The sequence below is a fragment of the Natator depressus genome, chromosome 9 (assembly GCF_965152275.1).
Source record: "Natator depressus isolate rNatDep1 chromosome 9, rNatDep2.hap1, whole genome shotgun sequence".
In the NCBI taxonomy this organism is placed as follows: Eukaryota; Metazoa; Chordata; order Testudines; family Cheloniidae; genus Natator; species Natator depressus.
Window position 1 is genome coordinate 26,357,263 of NC_134242.1, and position 15,296 is coordinate 26,372,558.

A 15,296-nucleotide genomic window follows, 5' to 3' on the forward strand; every position below is an offset into this window, starting at 1 on the left:
GAGGGTCTCTAATTTACCTGAGTAACAAATTATCATTAAAGGGGAAGAATAAGGCAAAATAAAAACCAATCTGAATCTTCGACTGAAACGAAAACCAAATTAAGCCTGAATTATTTGTCAGCTACAAAAATATATGATATTTTCATTTTTTACAAATTTTATTGTTCAAGTTTCCCAAGTTTAGCTGGAAATAGGAAAAAATACACTATAATAAGATGAGAGACTGTTGATTTCACTTTATATGGAAGAATACAGCTGTCAAAACAGGAGTGAAGGGAGCCTCTGTACTTCCCAAATGTGATACAGCTGAGCTCAAGAACACCTCTGTGAAGGTGCGGAGAGGGATGTGCATGAGGAGGGATTTCTGGGGATGAGTCGAGAAAAGGCAGCAATGTTGCCATTGTGGTCACTCTTATATTGGCCACAAACTGCTATAAGAACATAAGAACAGCCATACTGGATCAGACCAGTGGTCCACCTAACCCAGTATCCTGTCTTCAGACAGTGGCCACTGCCAGCTGCTTCAGAGTGAATTAACAGAACTGGGCAATAATCAAGTAATCCAGCCCTGTGGTCCAGTTCCAGTTTCAGAGGTTTAGGGACAGCTGGAGCATGGAGTTGCATCCCTGAATCAACGTGACTAATAGCCATTGATGGACCTATCCTCCATTAATTTATCATCTATTTCTTTTCTTACCACAGTTTCGACCTTCACAACATCCTTTGGCAACAAATTCCACAGGTTGACTGGTTGTGTGAAGAACTACTTTCCTTTGTTTGTTTTAAACCTGCTGCCTGTTAATTTCACTGGGTGACCCCTAGTTCTTGTTACGTGAAAGGGTAAATAACACTTCCCTATTCACTTTCTCCACACCATTCATGATTTTATAGACCTCTATCGTATCCCCCATTAGTTGTCTCTTTTCCAAGCTGAACAGTGCCAGTCTTTTTAATCTCTCCTCATATAGATCTGTTCTATACCCTTAATCATTTTTTTTGTTTTCTCTGTACTTGTTCCAATTCTAATATATCTTTTTTGAGATGGGGTAACCAGAAGTGCATGCAGTACTCAAGGTGTGGGTATACCATGGATTTATACACTGGCATTATATTTTCTCTTATTTTCTCTCCTTTTCATAATGGTTCTTAACATTGTTAGCTTTTTTGATTGCTGATGCACATTGAGCAGATGTTTTCAAAGATCTATACACAATAACGCCAAGATCTCTTTCTTGAATGGTAACAGCTAATTTAGACCCCATCATTTTGTATGTATAACTGGGATTATGTTTTCCTATGTGCGTTACTTTGCACTTATCAATATCGAATTTCATTTGCCATTTTGTTGCCCAGTCACCCACTTTTGTGAGATCCCTTTGTAACTCTTCGCAATCTGTTTTGGATTTAACTATCTTGAGTAATTTTGTATCATCTGCAAACTTTGATAGCTCACTCTTTACCCCCTTTTCCAGATCATTTATGAATATGCTGAACAGCACAGACCCCAATACTGATCTCTGGGGGACTCCACTATTTACCTCGCTCCACTGTGAAAACTGACCATTTATTCCTAACCTTTGTTCCTATTTTTTAACCAGCTACTGATCCATGAAAGGACCTTCTATCTTACCCCATGATTCCTTATTTTACTTAAGAGCCTTTAGTAAGGGACCTTATCAAAGGCTTTCTGAAAGTCCAAGTGCACTATCTCCACTTGTCCATGTTTGTTGACCCCCTCAAAGAATTCTAATAGATTGGGGAGACATGTTTTCCCTTTACAAAAGCTGTGTTGACTCTTCTGCAACATATCACATTCATCTATGTTTCTGATAATTCTGTTCTTTAATATAGTTTCAACCAGTTTGCCTAGCACTGAAATTAGGTTTACTGGCCTGTAATATCCAGGATCGCCTCTGGAGCCATTAAAAAAAATAAATCGGTCCTCCAGTCATCTGGTACAGAGGCTGATTTAAGAAATAGGTTATATACCACAGTTAGTAGTTCTGCAATTTCATATTTGAGTTAATTCAGAACTCTTCGGTGAATATCATCTGGTGACTTACTACTCTTTAACTGATCAATTTGTTCAAAGCCTCTTCTGTTGACAGCTCAATCTGATACAATTCCTCAGATCTGTCACCTAAAAAGAATGGCTCACGTCTGCAGTAAAGAATGGCCACATCCTCTACAGTAAAGACCAATGCAAAGAATTCATTTAGCTTCTGTGCAACAGCCTTGTCTTCCTTCAGTGCTCTTTTAGCACCTAGATCATCCAGTGACCCCCACTGATTATTTGGCAGGCTTCCTGCTTCTGATGTACTTCAAATAACTGCTGTTAGTTTTTGTGTCTTTTGCAAGTTGCTCTTCAAATTCTTTTTGTGGCCTGCCTAATTATACTTTTACACTTAATTTGCCAGAGTTTATGCTCATTTAATTTAGGATTTGACTTCCAATTTTTAAAAGATGTCTTTTTATCTTTAACTGCCTCTTTTACTCTGTTATTTAGCCATGTAGCATTTTTTGGTCCTGTTTTTTTTTATTTGAGGTATACATTTAATTTGAGCCTCTCTGGTGTTTTTAGATAGTTTCCATGCAGCTTGCAGGCATTTCATTTCTCTATCTTTTAATTTCCATTTAACTAGCCTCCTCATTTTTGTGTAGTTCCCTTTTTTTAAGTTAAATACTACTGTGATGGGTTTCTTTTGTATTTTACCCTTCAGAGATGTTAAATTTTATTATATTATGGCCACTATTACTTAGTAGTTCAGCTATATTCACCTCTTGGACATGATCCTATACTCCACTTAGGACTCTATCGAGAATTTCACACCCATAGAGAAGGTGTAGAGGACCATGGCCTCTATTCCAGCCTCGAGGCTGTTTTAGCAACCATAGAGTTTCATGGATTCAAGGGCCAGAAGGGACCATTATGATCATCTAGTCCTGCCTCCTCTATAACACACACCATAGAACTTCCCCAAAAAGCACAGTTTCTGCCATGAGCTGTTGCATTTCCCTATGCCTCACCTGTGGATTAGGAGTGGATTTTGTCCTGGACTTCCAACACCCACATAATTCTCCTGCCCTGCCCACCAACTGATCTGCTTCTTAGTACAAGACAATCATCCTGAACACATCTGCTCCTGAAGACCCATTTCTGCCACACAGACTACAGTGCATATAATGGTAATTTTATTTGTTAAGGAAACAAGGTGGTAAGGTCCAATAAAAGATATTCCCTTACCCACCTTGTCTCTCCAATATCTTGGGATCGACACGGCTACAACTACACAGCACACAATTTTAATTGTCGTTCCATTTTCTTCTAAGCGGTCTACTTGTTTGTCTTTCTGTTCTTAGACTGGAAGCTCCTTGGGGGAGCTTTGTTATCTATATGTCTGTCTGCAATGTGCCTAGCCCATGGTAGATGTTACCATAAAAATAAACAAAAACAATCACACAAAAACATTTACTTTAGGATTTGTGTGTGCTGAGCTTGAGTGCACAGATTTACTATCAATTCATTGCATATATAATGTATGTGCTTATATATTTTGCTCTAAAAGGGAGTAGCTTGACACTATTTTTTTTTAAAACGTGACAGAGTCCAGTCTTACTTCCACTGAAATCAGGAGCTCTGCCATTGGTTTAAATGGCAGCAGAAGCAGTTATTCACTTTATACAGTTTACTTTTCACTGTCATCTACAAAAAACATGGGAATTGTCATAGTTTCATACCAATAGAATGCTCAGTTCTGGACCCTATCTCTGACCGTGGCCAATACCAGACAGAAAATGCAAATAAATCCCATAATGGACAGCTATGCAATAACCTGCTCATAGGTGAAGTTTCTTCCTAATCCTTCTAAAAACAGGAGATTTTTTTCTATCAAATGTAGCTGTGTAAGTCCTCATCGTCCATAGAAGTGTCCAATTTTTTTCTGAATTCTACTAACCTCTTGGCCTCAATCATATCTTGCAGTAATAAGTTCCATGGGTTAATTATTATTGTGTAAAAAGAGGGTTTCCTTTTATCAATTTTTCCATTTCGATGATTATCTCTTCTCATGTTCCCAGTAAAGGAAAACCCAATTTACCTTCCCTATTTCATATCATGTCCTCTCTTATTAATCTTCCATCTAAAGTAAACATACTGAATCTTTTCACTCTGTCCTCACACAGAAGTCTCTCCGTGCCTCCAATCATTTGTCTGTCACTTGCCTCTCCTGCTTCTGTTACATGATTTTGGGGTAAAGTGGCCAGGACCAAATACACAATTCCTGGTGAAGGTGCTGCATTGATTAATATAAAATGCCATTATAATATTTCTATCCCATTATTTATACATCCTAATATTTTGTTTTGTTGGTCAAAAAACAATCTCTGTATACCGAACGCAGATTTTCATCCAAAGGCTGTCCCCAGTAACATTCAGGTTTTGAGCCAAAGTCGCTGTGGTTAATCTAGAACCTCACAAAGTGTGTGAATGGTTCAAATTATTCCCTTCAATGTACATTTAACAATACTGAATTTCATCTGCCAATGTGCACTCCATTCACCTAGATTTATTAAATCCCTCTGAAGTTCTTCACAGTCTTCTCTAGTCTTTCCTAAATTGTGTTATCTACAGACTTGGTATCTTTATGGTTCACTGCCTTTTCCAGGCCACTAATAATATATTAAACTACCATAGCCCTAGTACAGGGGTAGGTAACCTATGGCACACATGCCAAAGGCGGCACACGAGCTGATTTTCAGTGGCACTCACGCTGCCCGGGTCCTGGCTACCAGTCTGGGGGGCTCTGCATGTTAATTTAATTTTAAATGAAGCTTCTTAAAATTTTAAAAACCTTATTTACTATATATACAAAAATAATTTAGTTATATATTAAAGACTTATAGAAAGAGACCTTCTAAAAATGTTAAAATGTATTACTGGCATGCGAAACCTTAAATTAGAGTGAATAAATGAAGACTCAGCACACCACTTCTGAAAGGCTGCCGACCCCAGCCCTAGTATGTAACCTTGAAACAAGCAATGGTTTTTATCTTTTGCCATGTTGAAAACTGACCATTTATTTCAATTTCTTTTTCCACCTCTAAGCTAGTTTCAAATCTGCAACAGTACTTTTCCTCCCACCGTATGACTGCTTAATTTCCTTAGCAGCCCCTTGAGATGTGTGGAAGATTTTTTTCTGAAAGTCCTCATAAATTATGTCAACTGATTTTCCTTTATCCATTATGTTGGCAAGAGATATTACACTGACAGATGCTCTAGAAATAACTTGGATAGATCTAATTTTTTTCTTTACCTGATAATTTTCAAAGGATTATAATAATTTTATATGTACACATACATACATGTATATATTAAATATGACCAGGACATTTAGGAGTGGATGTATTTATATACATACACACACTATATTTACATATGTACACTATATATATTAATATGCTGCTGTATAGATATAATGTGCACTTGTATGCATGTACCTATATACCTACACACAGTTACTGAACTTTTCAGCTATTCCTACCATTCCAGTTTTGGTAGACCAAACCATGTAATTGTTTAATTTACAATTTAGAAGCACCATTATTTTCAATGGGACTGGCAGCTTCTAAGTACAAGTTGGTTCCATTAGTTTCTCTACACCCAAATGACAGTAAACTAGTTGGGAGATAAAAAATTAAACTGAATCAGCACCACATTGCTACCGTTACAGAATTTTGTATCAAAATATTTCCTTATGGCATGGTGCTAATCTTAAAAAATTCCAGCCCAACAGAAAACAAGACTCATTATTTCCTTCTTTGAATGAAAACCAAAATCAAAGTAGTTTTTTAAGTTTCACACTTAGTGAATGGTACTATGCAAACGGAACTTTAGCTGCTAAACACCAGTGTGCGCACTCACTTTTCCTACAGTTTGAGTGACGCACTACAAAACAGAATAAATAAATAAATAAAAAGAACCTCTTATGCAGGGCGTCCTCCACCCTGCGAACTTGGCAAAAGACATCCAGTACTGAAATACAGCACTCTCCATATAAGGAAACACAGCTAAACATGTCATGCGTAATTTATGTGCAGTAGGCAGAGAATTAACCTTTCCCTGAACATATTTGGCCCATATGAAAACCAAACTAGACGGTAGACTGAGAAGAAGTGATGAGACTTTTCCCTCTGCAAAATCTTTGCAAGCGATTAGGAGCCCCTGCTGTTCGATCTTCTGTTCCCTTCAAACAAAGATCATGAAGTGATTATGACACTTTATATGCACCTGTTTGTTTGTTTTTTTCCTATTCTCTCTTCCTCCTCCCCCGCCTTTTTCTTTTTGGAGGACTGCAAGGCCCCCTGCGATCTGACAGAGCGTGCAGAACACTCACAGGAAGGCGGCTGCTCTCAGCAGAACTGCAACTGCGACCTACGGCTTTCTTTTTAGCTCTAGATGGTGTGCGATAGGAAACCATAAACCCTGGTAACCCAGCCCCTGCCTGACCAACTGAAAGTCAGTGAAAGCCTAATCTCACTTCCTCATTCAGCCAGCTACATTTTGCACAGCGAAAAAGATATTCATTAATTAATTAAATAAAGACTGTATTTAACAACAACAAAAAGAGAGAGCGAGAGAGAGAGAGACACGGTGGAAATGGACACTTACCTCTCACATTTTTTTTTTCAGAGGCAACCAGGCTGTGGACAGATTGCCCCAGGCATTGTGGGATTCATGATTACAAGATGACAAAAGACTGGGGGGAAAATGTCCCTTGTCACAGTAGCATTATGATAGCCACAACTCACTCAGCTGCCGTGAAAGGACTGTGGCATCTAGCTGTGCAGACTCTTATCTCTAATGTCTGGTTTCCGCTGCTGCCTGCACTGCCCCCTCCCCCATTCAGCAAAACCTACCAGGAAGCGCTGGGCGTACTTGCCGAGCCTTAAGAATGCAAAGGGGGAAGGAAAAAAAAATGCTTTCATGCTGCTGCAGCGTTTTGCCTTCGTGAAACCCGAGGGACTGACACAAATACATAACCGTGGGCCGCTGAAGACCGGCTTTACTTGGCAGGACGTTCACCAAAATGTGGTATAAAAAGGTATCTGGATAAAAATCATCCCCTAAAAGCGAGTGTTGGTATGTCCCATCTTATATGTAAAACATTATAACCCCTGAACTATATTGAAAATGTGACACATGCACGGTACTGTGCCTGTGGACCGTCTGTTCAGACAATGAGTAAATCCCTTTGCACAAAGGTTCTCAAAGACACAGTGAGGATCAGGCTGCAAGGTTAGACTGAAGGTTAGATGCAGAATATAACCAAGCTCTCAGACTTTGGCCGGTTTAGTAAAGTGTTGCTGCTTAATATTCACTGTACAGTGGACCAGTGTGATTAGTTAAGCACAGGCACGGTCTGCAAAAGACTGTCTTTCTGTTGCAACTAATTGGCTTCAGCTCTGCAAATTTCCAGGAAATGGATTTATGAGTACCCACTGCAAGTATGCAACACTTTTGCACAAACAAATAATGTAAAATATTCCCAACCTTACAGATTCTGGTAACAACAACAAAAACTTTAAAAATGGCGGCTGTTGTAGTTTGTATCCTTTTTTCCTAGGTCTCAGGAGTATTTACTGTATTTTTCCAGGGCTCAAAAGATTTTCTGTTTGTTTAAATAATCACACCCTTAGCCCTATTGTATTCCACTACACACACTTTCTAAGTCATAGTGTGTTCCATGATCCAACCCTTTTCATAATTCTGGAAGAAAATTACAAAAAACTTCCAGCTTAAAGCCCCAATTCCTGCCTAAAATGACCAGTCATTATAAACTTTGATTTGGCCTGGAATTTTTAATTCAGCTTGTACTTATAATATTTTTAAAATCCCTTTTATATTGGTCTATGTTGCTGTTACAATTTTTTCCCCCTGAAAACTCAACAATGTAATTCTAATGAGATAACACACACATTTCTTTCCACATTCAGTGAAACAGGAAAAACAGTCACCCCACTCCAGAACTAGAGTCAAGGTGAATTTTTGTTTCTCCACTAAGAGTTCTTCTGATCCTTCCTCAGTGTGAAGAAAGAGCCCTGTGTATGCTTCTGTTTCTGGGCCACTGGATCTTAGCTAGGTGTTTCCATTGCTCCTGAAGAGAGCAGGTTCAGGTAATTTTGGAGTAGGGAACAACACATTAGCAAAGGAAAAATAATCTTTACAGTGATCTTGTATGATATTGTAGAGTAACACTACCTACAAGTGTCAATACACTGCACCTAGGTTTCAGGAAATAGCGCAATGGTGCCACTACCCCATGCATGAGTAAAGAGTAAGTAAGATGAATAGTGAAAGCAATTACTCTCTAATTTTGTATTTGAAACATTTCCTGAATTTCAAAAAATTATTCATTTGATGAATATTGCCATTTGACCATTGCTAGCAAAGAGAGCAAGGCCCTGACACAGCAATCTATGTGGCTGGTCCCTGCTCCTATGGAGAGCCCAGTTGATTTAATCAGATCTCCACATTTGCACAAGGATTTGCCTGAATAGATCAGGGTCTTAGTTATTGCAGAATTAGTTTCCTGTGCCACCAGAGAATCAATTTATTACCAAAAACGCTACAACTTCATTTTTCGTCACTAACCATGGAAGAAGCAGATAAGCCCTGCCACAGCTATTGACTAAATACCCCAAGGATTACTCCAACACCTAAGGCATCCAAACTGGAATCTGGGCTATGGGGCCAAACAAATTAACTTAAACCTCACCATGGCATCAGTCTCCTTTTGAACCTTTCCAAACTTTATGTACTTGCACAAAGTCAGACACTATCTAGCCCCAAGTGCTTTAAAATACGACAGCATTCTAATTCACAAAGCTGTGTACCGTCATATTTTACCAACACACAATAAGGGTGCAACCCTTGAAGTCAATAGGAGTTTTGACTTCAATGGGGGTAGCATTTCACCCAGAGAGTTTAGTGTACGTAGCTTGTGCAGTATCACACATACGATATTGTATATGCAATAGAAAAATGTGTGAGTGACTGACCGTGGAGTCAGTTTTCAAACATGAATGTCTATTTTAGGACACCCAGCTCCACACTTGGATGCTCACATCAACACAAAGTATGTCTACACTATGCTATTGTAGTGCTGTATTATAGACATGCTATAGCAACGGAAGGTTTTTTCCCCATTGCTGTAGTAAGTCTACCCCCTCAAGAGGCGGTAGCTTCGTAGAATTATTCCATTGCCTATCTGTGTCTGTACCAGCGCTTAGATCAGCTTAACTATGTCTCTCACTCAATTCACACCCGAGTACTGTAACCAAGTCAAGCTAAGTTTTAAGTGTAGACCAGGCCTTAGGAAGCTATTTTTATTATTGCATGCATTTTTAAGTCACCCACCATCATAATATATAGGGGCCATTGCATAAGTTCATCATGATTTTTCAAAAGAAGGCATGATTTCCGATCCTCTCCCCTATATTATGTGTAATTGGATCATGGTGGCTCATTCTGAAGCATATATTCAAAGACATATGGAAACTTCATTGCCAGTTTGAATGTCCACATACGGAATTGGGTGTTTAACTCTGAAAACTGGACTGTATGGATATGTAAATAAGTATTTATTGATGGGCAGAGGGATGGTGTGATAAATACAAACCCAGGAATTCTTCTGGCACCACCCACAATTAACTACAGATATATGACATAACTTAAAGCTACTTCATGTCAAAATTTCCACTCCAGATTTTTTGGCATTTACTTATTTTTTGAAAGAGGGAAACCAGCTGAAGTTATTCAGGTTTCAGAGTAGCAGCCGTGTTAGTCTGTATTCGCAAAAAGAAAAGGAGTACTTGTGGCACCTTAGAGACTAACCAATTTATTTGAGCATAAGCTTTCGTGAGCTACAGCTCACTTCATCGGATGCTGAAGTAAGCTGTAGCTCACGAAAGCTTATGCTCAAATAAATTGGTTAGTCTCTAAGGTGCCACAAGTACTCCTTTTCTTTTTGAAGTTATTCAGGTGATTCACACTCTACCCATCTAGCTATCCATTTACTCTGCCCATCACAATGGTATTTAAGACTCAAACACATAGGTAGGAATCTTATGCAGTTTTACCCTTTTCCTTGATCTGCACTGCTTTTTTAGGACATGCATCCTACTCCATTCCCAGTAACATTTTCTGTATTTCTACAGTCTTTGTCACTCAACTAAATAATAGGCCAATTAGTCAAAGACAAAAGGTGGAGTCAGAGTGCAGAGGTCTTTAATATTGGTAGGTTCCTTATTATTCAGGGATTTAAAAATCAGCAGGGCCATATTAAGGTCCGCTTTAGGCCTGATCTTGCTTCTAATGAAGTCTGTGGCAAAACTGTCAATGAGCAGAATCAGGCCCTACGTAGTGGGGATTTTTAGTGGATTTTCAGGGGGTGGTTTTTTGTAAAAACAGAACAAAAATATCCCATAATGGTTTAAATGCATAAACTTATGTAATCACTGATTCAGCAAAGCACTTAAGCACATGCACATAAAGTGTGTTAAGTGCTTTATGAAGGGCCATAATTTGTATATTTTATAATGCCTTGCATATTTAAAATGTAAAGGCTTTAATTATGTGATTATTGTTTTTAAATTACTTAATACTATTTAATTTGTCTATTAATTTCCATTTTTGGAGAAGGTAATCTAGTCATTTATCAAATATATGTAAAAGAATAAGTGTGTATACACTCAAAGACATATGTGTAGTGCATTATTGTATTAGCACGGTCTTTGATGCAATCCAAGTGCATGAGTGAGGGAGAGGAGATGCTTTATAAGTAAACTTATTATGTATGGTTATGGCAATATCTTGGAAAAGGAAGAGAATTTGATGTCTTAAACTTTGTTTCTTTAAAATAAAGGAAAATAGAACAAAAGAAACTCTGTCAATGATGCATGTACATTACAAACCTCAAAAATGACTAAATCTCACGTCAGAACCTGTAATATTCTGAGACTGCAGCAATATCTATTTTAGGCAGAAACCCCCCACAAAGTGGCTGCTTTAATACAGATGTTCCTAGTTTTGCTGGTTTAAGTCATTAACAGTCCATAATATCATTTTAGGTAAGGTTGGCCTGGTCCTTACTTCTGGCTGAAGGTTCAGGTCATTATTTTAGACTAATTCAGCTATTATAACATGTGGTGGGTACGTTTCCACATTTTTCCCTGCATTTTTGAGGGCCTTTCAGTGCCCTTTATTGTACCAGCCATGCTATCCTCCTTTTATTTGGAAGAATTTGATGAGTAGCTTTCTGAATGACTTTGTCACCTGTATCGGATGATGTTTGATGATTTTTATTCTGCATTTTTATCATTCCTCTATTCCTACTATTCTGAATTTTAACTCCCTTACTAGATTCTGTTGACTTGAAGTGATTGGTTACCACAGCAACACACTCAGCTGGATGCCATTACCACTTGTGGATCATGTAGTGGTGCCCTGATGAATTCCTTTCACAGAACAATCTCCCATTTTCAGGCCATACATTTATTTTCATCTCTGTCCCTTTTCTTCAGACTGCAGCTCCTGTGACCAATTTTTTTGGTCTTAACAACAAGTATTAATATTGCTATTGTTTCGCTTGAGGAAAAAAGAAGTGTATCCAGAGGTGTCTCCCATGGACTGTCCATGGATAAGTCATAAGAAAAATAGAGATTAGAACAAAGTAACCGTAGGGCATAGTCAGCACATTAGGTCTCAAACTTTGAAAGCCCACAGCAATCTCATTTTGATTTACCCCTTTCTACTGCGGTTGATGACTTGCTTCATCTTTAGAAAAGTTTTCCACCAAATGAGCTGGAGAAGCCAGCTCCTCTGACTTGTAGGTCACCTAGGACTTGCCCATCTCAACCTTGCCTTTTCCTTTGAACATCGGTGTTTCCTTTCCTCATTCTGATCAGTGCTGGTTATAACTCAGATCCAACTGACCTGAGCATATTTTCATACAACCTTATAAATGGAAAAGAATAGTTCCTCTCGTGGTAACTCAGCAGTTGTTTAATAGATTTTTGATTTATTTGCATATCTTAACCCTTGGTGACTTTTTGAAATTTTTAAATCATTGCGTAAAACAACTTCCTCTCGGTACTTCCATTCAGTTTCTTTGCACAAGCCAAAGAGGTTTGCTACTTTCTCTGATTAAATTAGCAGGACTTGGTGGTACTGTTTTTTTCTCAGCAGTACTCATTAGGTTGTCTCCCTATTTTCCCATATATTCCTTGTTAGCTCACTTTCTTCAATTTTGATCAGGAATTCTGCTGTATTGATTCTCGCAGACCAATAACACGATCTGTTCAACCAATCCTATCTCCTTCTGCTCTCTTAAGACTTTACCTTCTTTTAAAGGTCCTGTCACTAATACTGATAATTCATCTTTGCTTCTTTCCTTTAGATTTTTGACGTGTTCTAGTTTACTCCTTGGGACAGGTTGCAGGGGCATAACCACATCCTTGGTGAACAAAGGGTTAACCTCAGTTTAATTCCCTTTCACAGGTGCTCTGGTGATGGTCTATCAGAGCAGCTGCTTGGAAGCAGAGTGCTTTCAGGAAGGTCAGGCACTACACCAAGGGTCCTAGAAAGCTTAGTTGGGGAGTTTTCTGTTCTTTTCTGTTTATTTGACGTCCTTATTATAAAAGCTGACATGTAATCACTTGAGGGAAAAACCTTGCTGACTGCATGCTTTCTGACTGTTTATTTTCCAACTAAGTTACAACACCAGTTTATACCTGTGTCTTGAAGAAGCTTAATTTAGATCTGTGCATTATTTTTTATTTGTTTTATACCGTAATTACCCTCTGTCTAGAAACTAAGGCAGTTTTCTCACCTTTTGGATGCTTTATTTTAAAGTAAACTAATTGCTCCCATTTCTACAATATGAAATCTGGGTAGAACATTTGACTCTCATTTGTAGTTTCATCTACATATTAATATAAATCAAGAAAGATCTAGTTGTTAGATGTAACTAAGATGGATAAATCCAGCTATTTATCTTATTACCAACATCTCCAAAGTTGGCAAATATTCTGCTCCAGCTTACCTCTCTTCTCATGTGTCTTTTCGCTCACTCCCCTTTAATGCCCCATGATGACTAACCACCTCCTTTGTGTCCTTCTTCCACTCCTGTCTCTGAATCTACTTCAGTACAGTCCTGCACACTTTTATTACGAACTGGTATAGGAACACATGAATACTAGGAGCTTTAGAAAGAGGCAGACAAGGTTCCTACTCCAAAGAGTTTACAATTTAAATACTTCATTGTCCATGTTTCTCTTAGATGACTTGTGCGCTCAGGTGTCTACACTGATTAATCTCTTTTACAAACATATTCAGCTTTAAGAGTTAACTCTGACAATTAAGATCTGATTTTCAGTGATGTCTGACCAGCACCCACAAAGCAGGTTCTTAGATATCTAATGACAGACTGCCTCTGCAAGTAACTGGCGGCAAAGAGTAATTAATTTTTTAAAGTAGTAACATATTTAGACAAATGTCCACTAGTCTACAACATATAAATGAGCAAAGTGCACCCTATCAATATTATAGTGTATAATTATGCTATACACTATGTCCCTTGGGTTCTCTGTGAAGGTGGTTTCTTTATTACCCTTTAATTAGTGCTGGAATTCAGCTGTCAGAAATGGGGGGTCCACTTCCATTTAGTTTGACTTCCCGTCATGAGACGTGCAAGAGTTCAGCCCAGGTGGACTCTGGTTTCATTCCAACACAGTATTTAATCACCAAATATTGGTGGGACATTCATTGGCAGTGAAATATTTCATACCAGGAAATCAGGAGCTCAGGTGCCAAGGGATTAATGTCTTTTTAATTTATATTACATTTTACAAATGTACTTGGAACAGTATGTACATCTCATACCAACTCCTGCTTACCCTATTCCTGTCACTTAATCATTGGGGTCAACAGGATGTAGCCCCATTATGAAAAGGAGGAATAAAATAACCCTATCATAATACCTCAAGGCAGCTATGTTCTCATCCTAAATATAAAACTATACTCCAAATACTACTACTAAGTAGTAAAAGTGGAAACTATTGTGAAACAGTCAGCACATCGGTTTAAACACATCAGAACACTTGCTTGGAGACTTCCAGAGAAGTAAAAGACAAGGGAGACAAAAATAATGCTCATTGAAAAAGCCAATAAAATGGTTTCTTGCTTATTTGTTTTAAGCCGGGATCCTTCAATCAGATCATGCAGGTGGCCCCTTTGCCTGTCCAGAACCCCAAATGGACTCTACATGGGTGCCCGGGTCTGCCCACAGGAATGCAATGGCAAGAGCAGGACTTCGTTTGCAAATAGTGTTTGGAAAGTATAATTTAAACAGATTATCCACAAGTAAAATTTTTCAGTACTGATATAAAAATGAATATAATTTTTTAGTTAGTTATAGTTTTCATATCAAAAAAAGTTTCCTTTCCAAACAGATAGTGCCAATTTCTTGTCTATAACAAATTATTATTAAAATCTTCACTCATTTAAGATAAATCACCAAGATGCAAAATGACAACGTTCCATTCAATACAAAGAGTCCAGAACTACTTACTGAAGCTTAGTAGACAGTTTTCCATAATTCTAATGCCAACTTACACAATCAAACAAACATGGGAGAGCTCAGTTCTTACCTGTTTTGCCTCAAGTGTAGGTTAGGTCTTAAAGCTGCTTAAATAATACAGTGACACAGCCACCACCACCTCGAAGAGCTCTGTTCTGCTGTGCACTCTGGGCTAATTACAACATTCTTTCTTCGCAGTAGAAGGATGGTGGCCTAGCTAAAGGGGAAATAGTGAAAGACCAGAATAATTATGCTTCCCCAACCCTATAGGTTTAAGAACGTGAAATAAGCTATTCACATTAGCATACAGTAGTAACCATGGCAACAGGCTATGGTTTGCATATGTATTTTTTAAAGAACCAAAAATTACTTCCCGCTATTAAAAAAAAAAAGAGAGAGATGCTAGAGGAAGTACTTTTGTATTTAAAGCCACATCCCTAATTTGAAGCAGCTACTGTAATTTAACATGTACAGTTCACATTAAAAGAACAATCTCTTGGTCTTGTGTTTTAAAATCTACCAATTAAAAATGTTTAGTGTCTGGCCTAACTGCTAATCTGACAACTGACATCTGGTCTAAAAGACAGACTTGCCCTGCCTGGCAAGAAAATCAACAAGTGTTCCTGGAAACTTGGTGGTAATGGCGGGGGGTTGTTTGTT

General features: G+C 38.2%; 1 protein-coding gene across 11 annotated transcripts in view; it reads right to left on the reverse strand.

The window, feature by feature from the left end:
- Positions 1–14,922, reverse strand: part of MBNL1 (muscleblind like splicing regulator 1) — a 192,116-nt gene extending 177,194 nt beyond the window's left edge. For 9 of the 11 annotated variants that reach the window (XM_074963759.1, XM_074963753.1, XM_074963761.1 and 6 more), the window contains exon 1: positions 6,668–6,900. The gene's annotated coding sequence lies outside the window, so the exon portion shown is untranslated. Of the gene's footprint in view, positions 1–6,667; positions 6,901–14,706 lie in introns of those variants that run through there. The other 2 variants (XM_074963762.1, XM_074963758.1) reach the window with 2 other exon arrangements.
- Between the last annotated feature and the right edge of the window lie 374 nt (positions 14,923–15,296).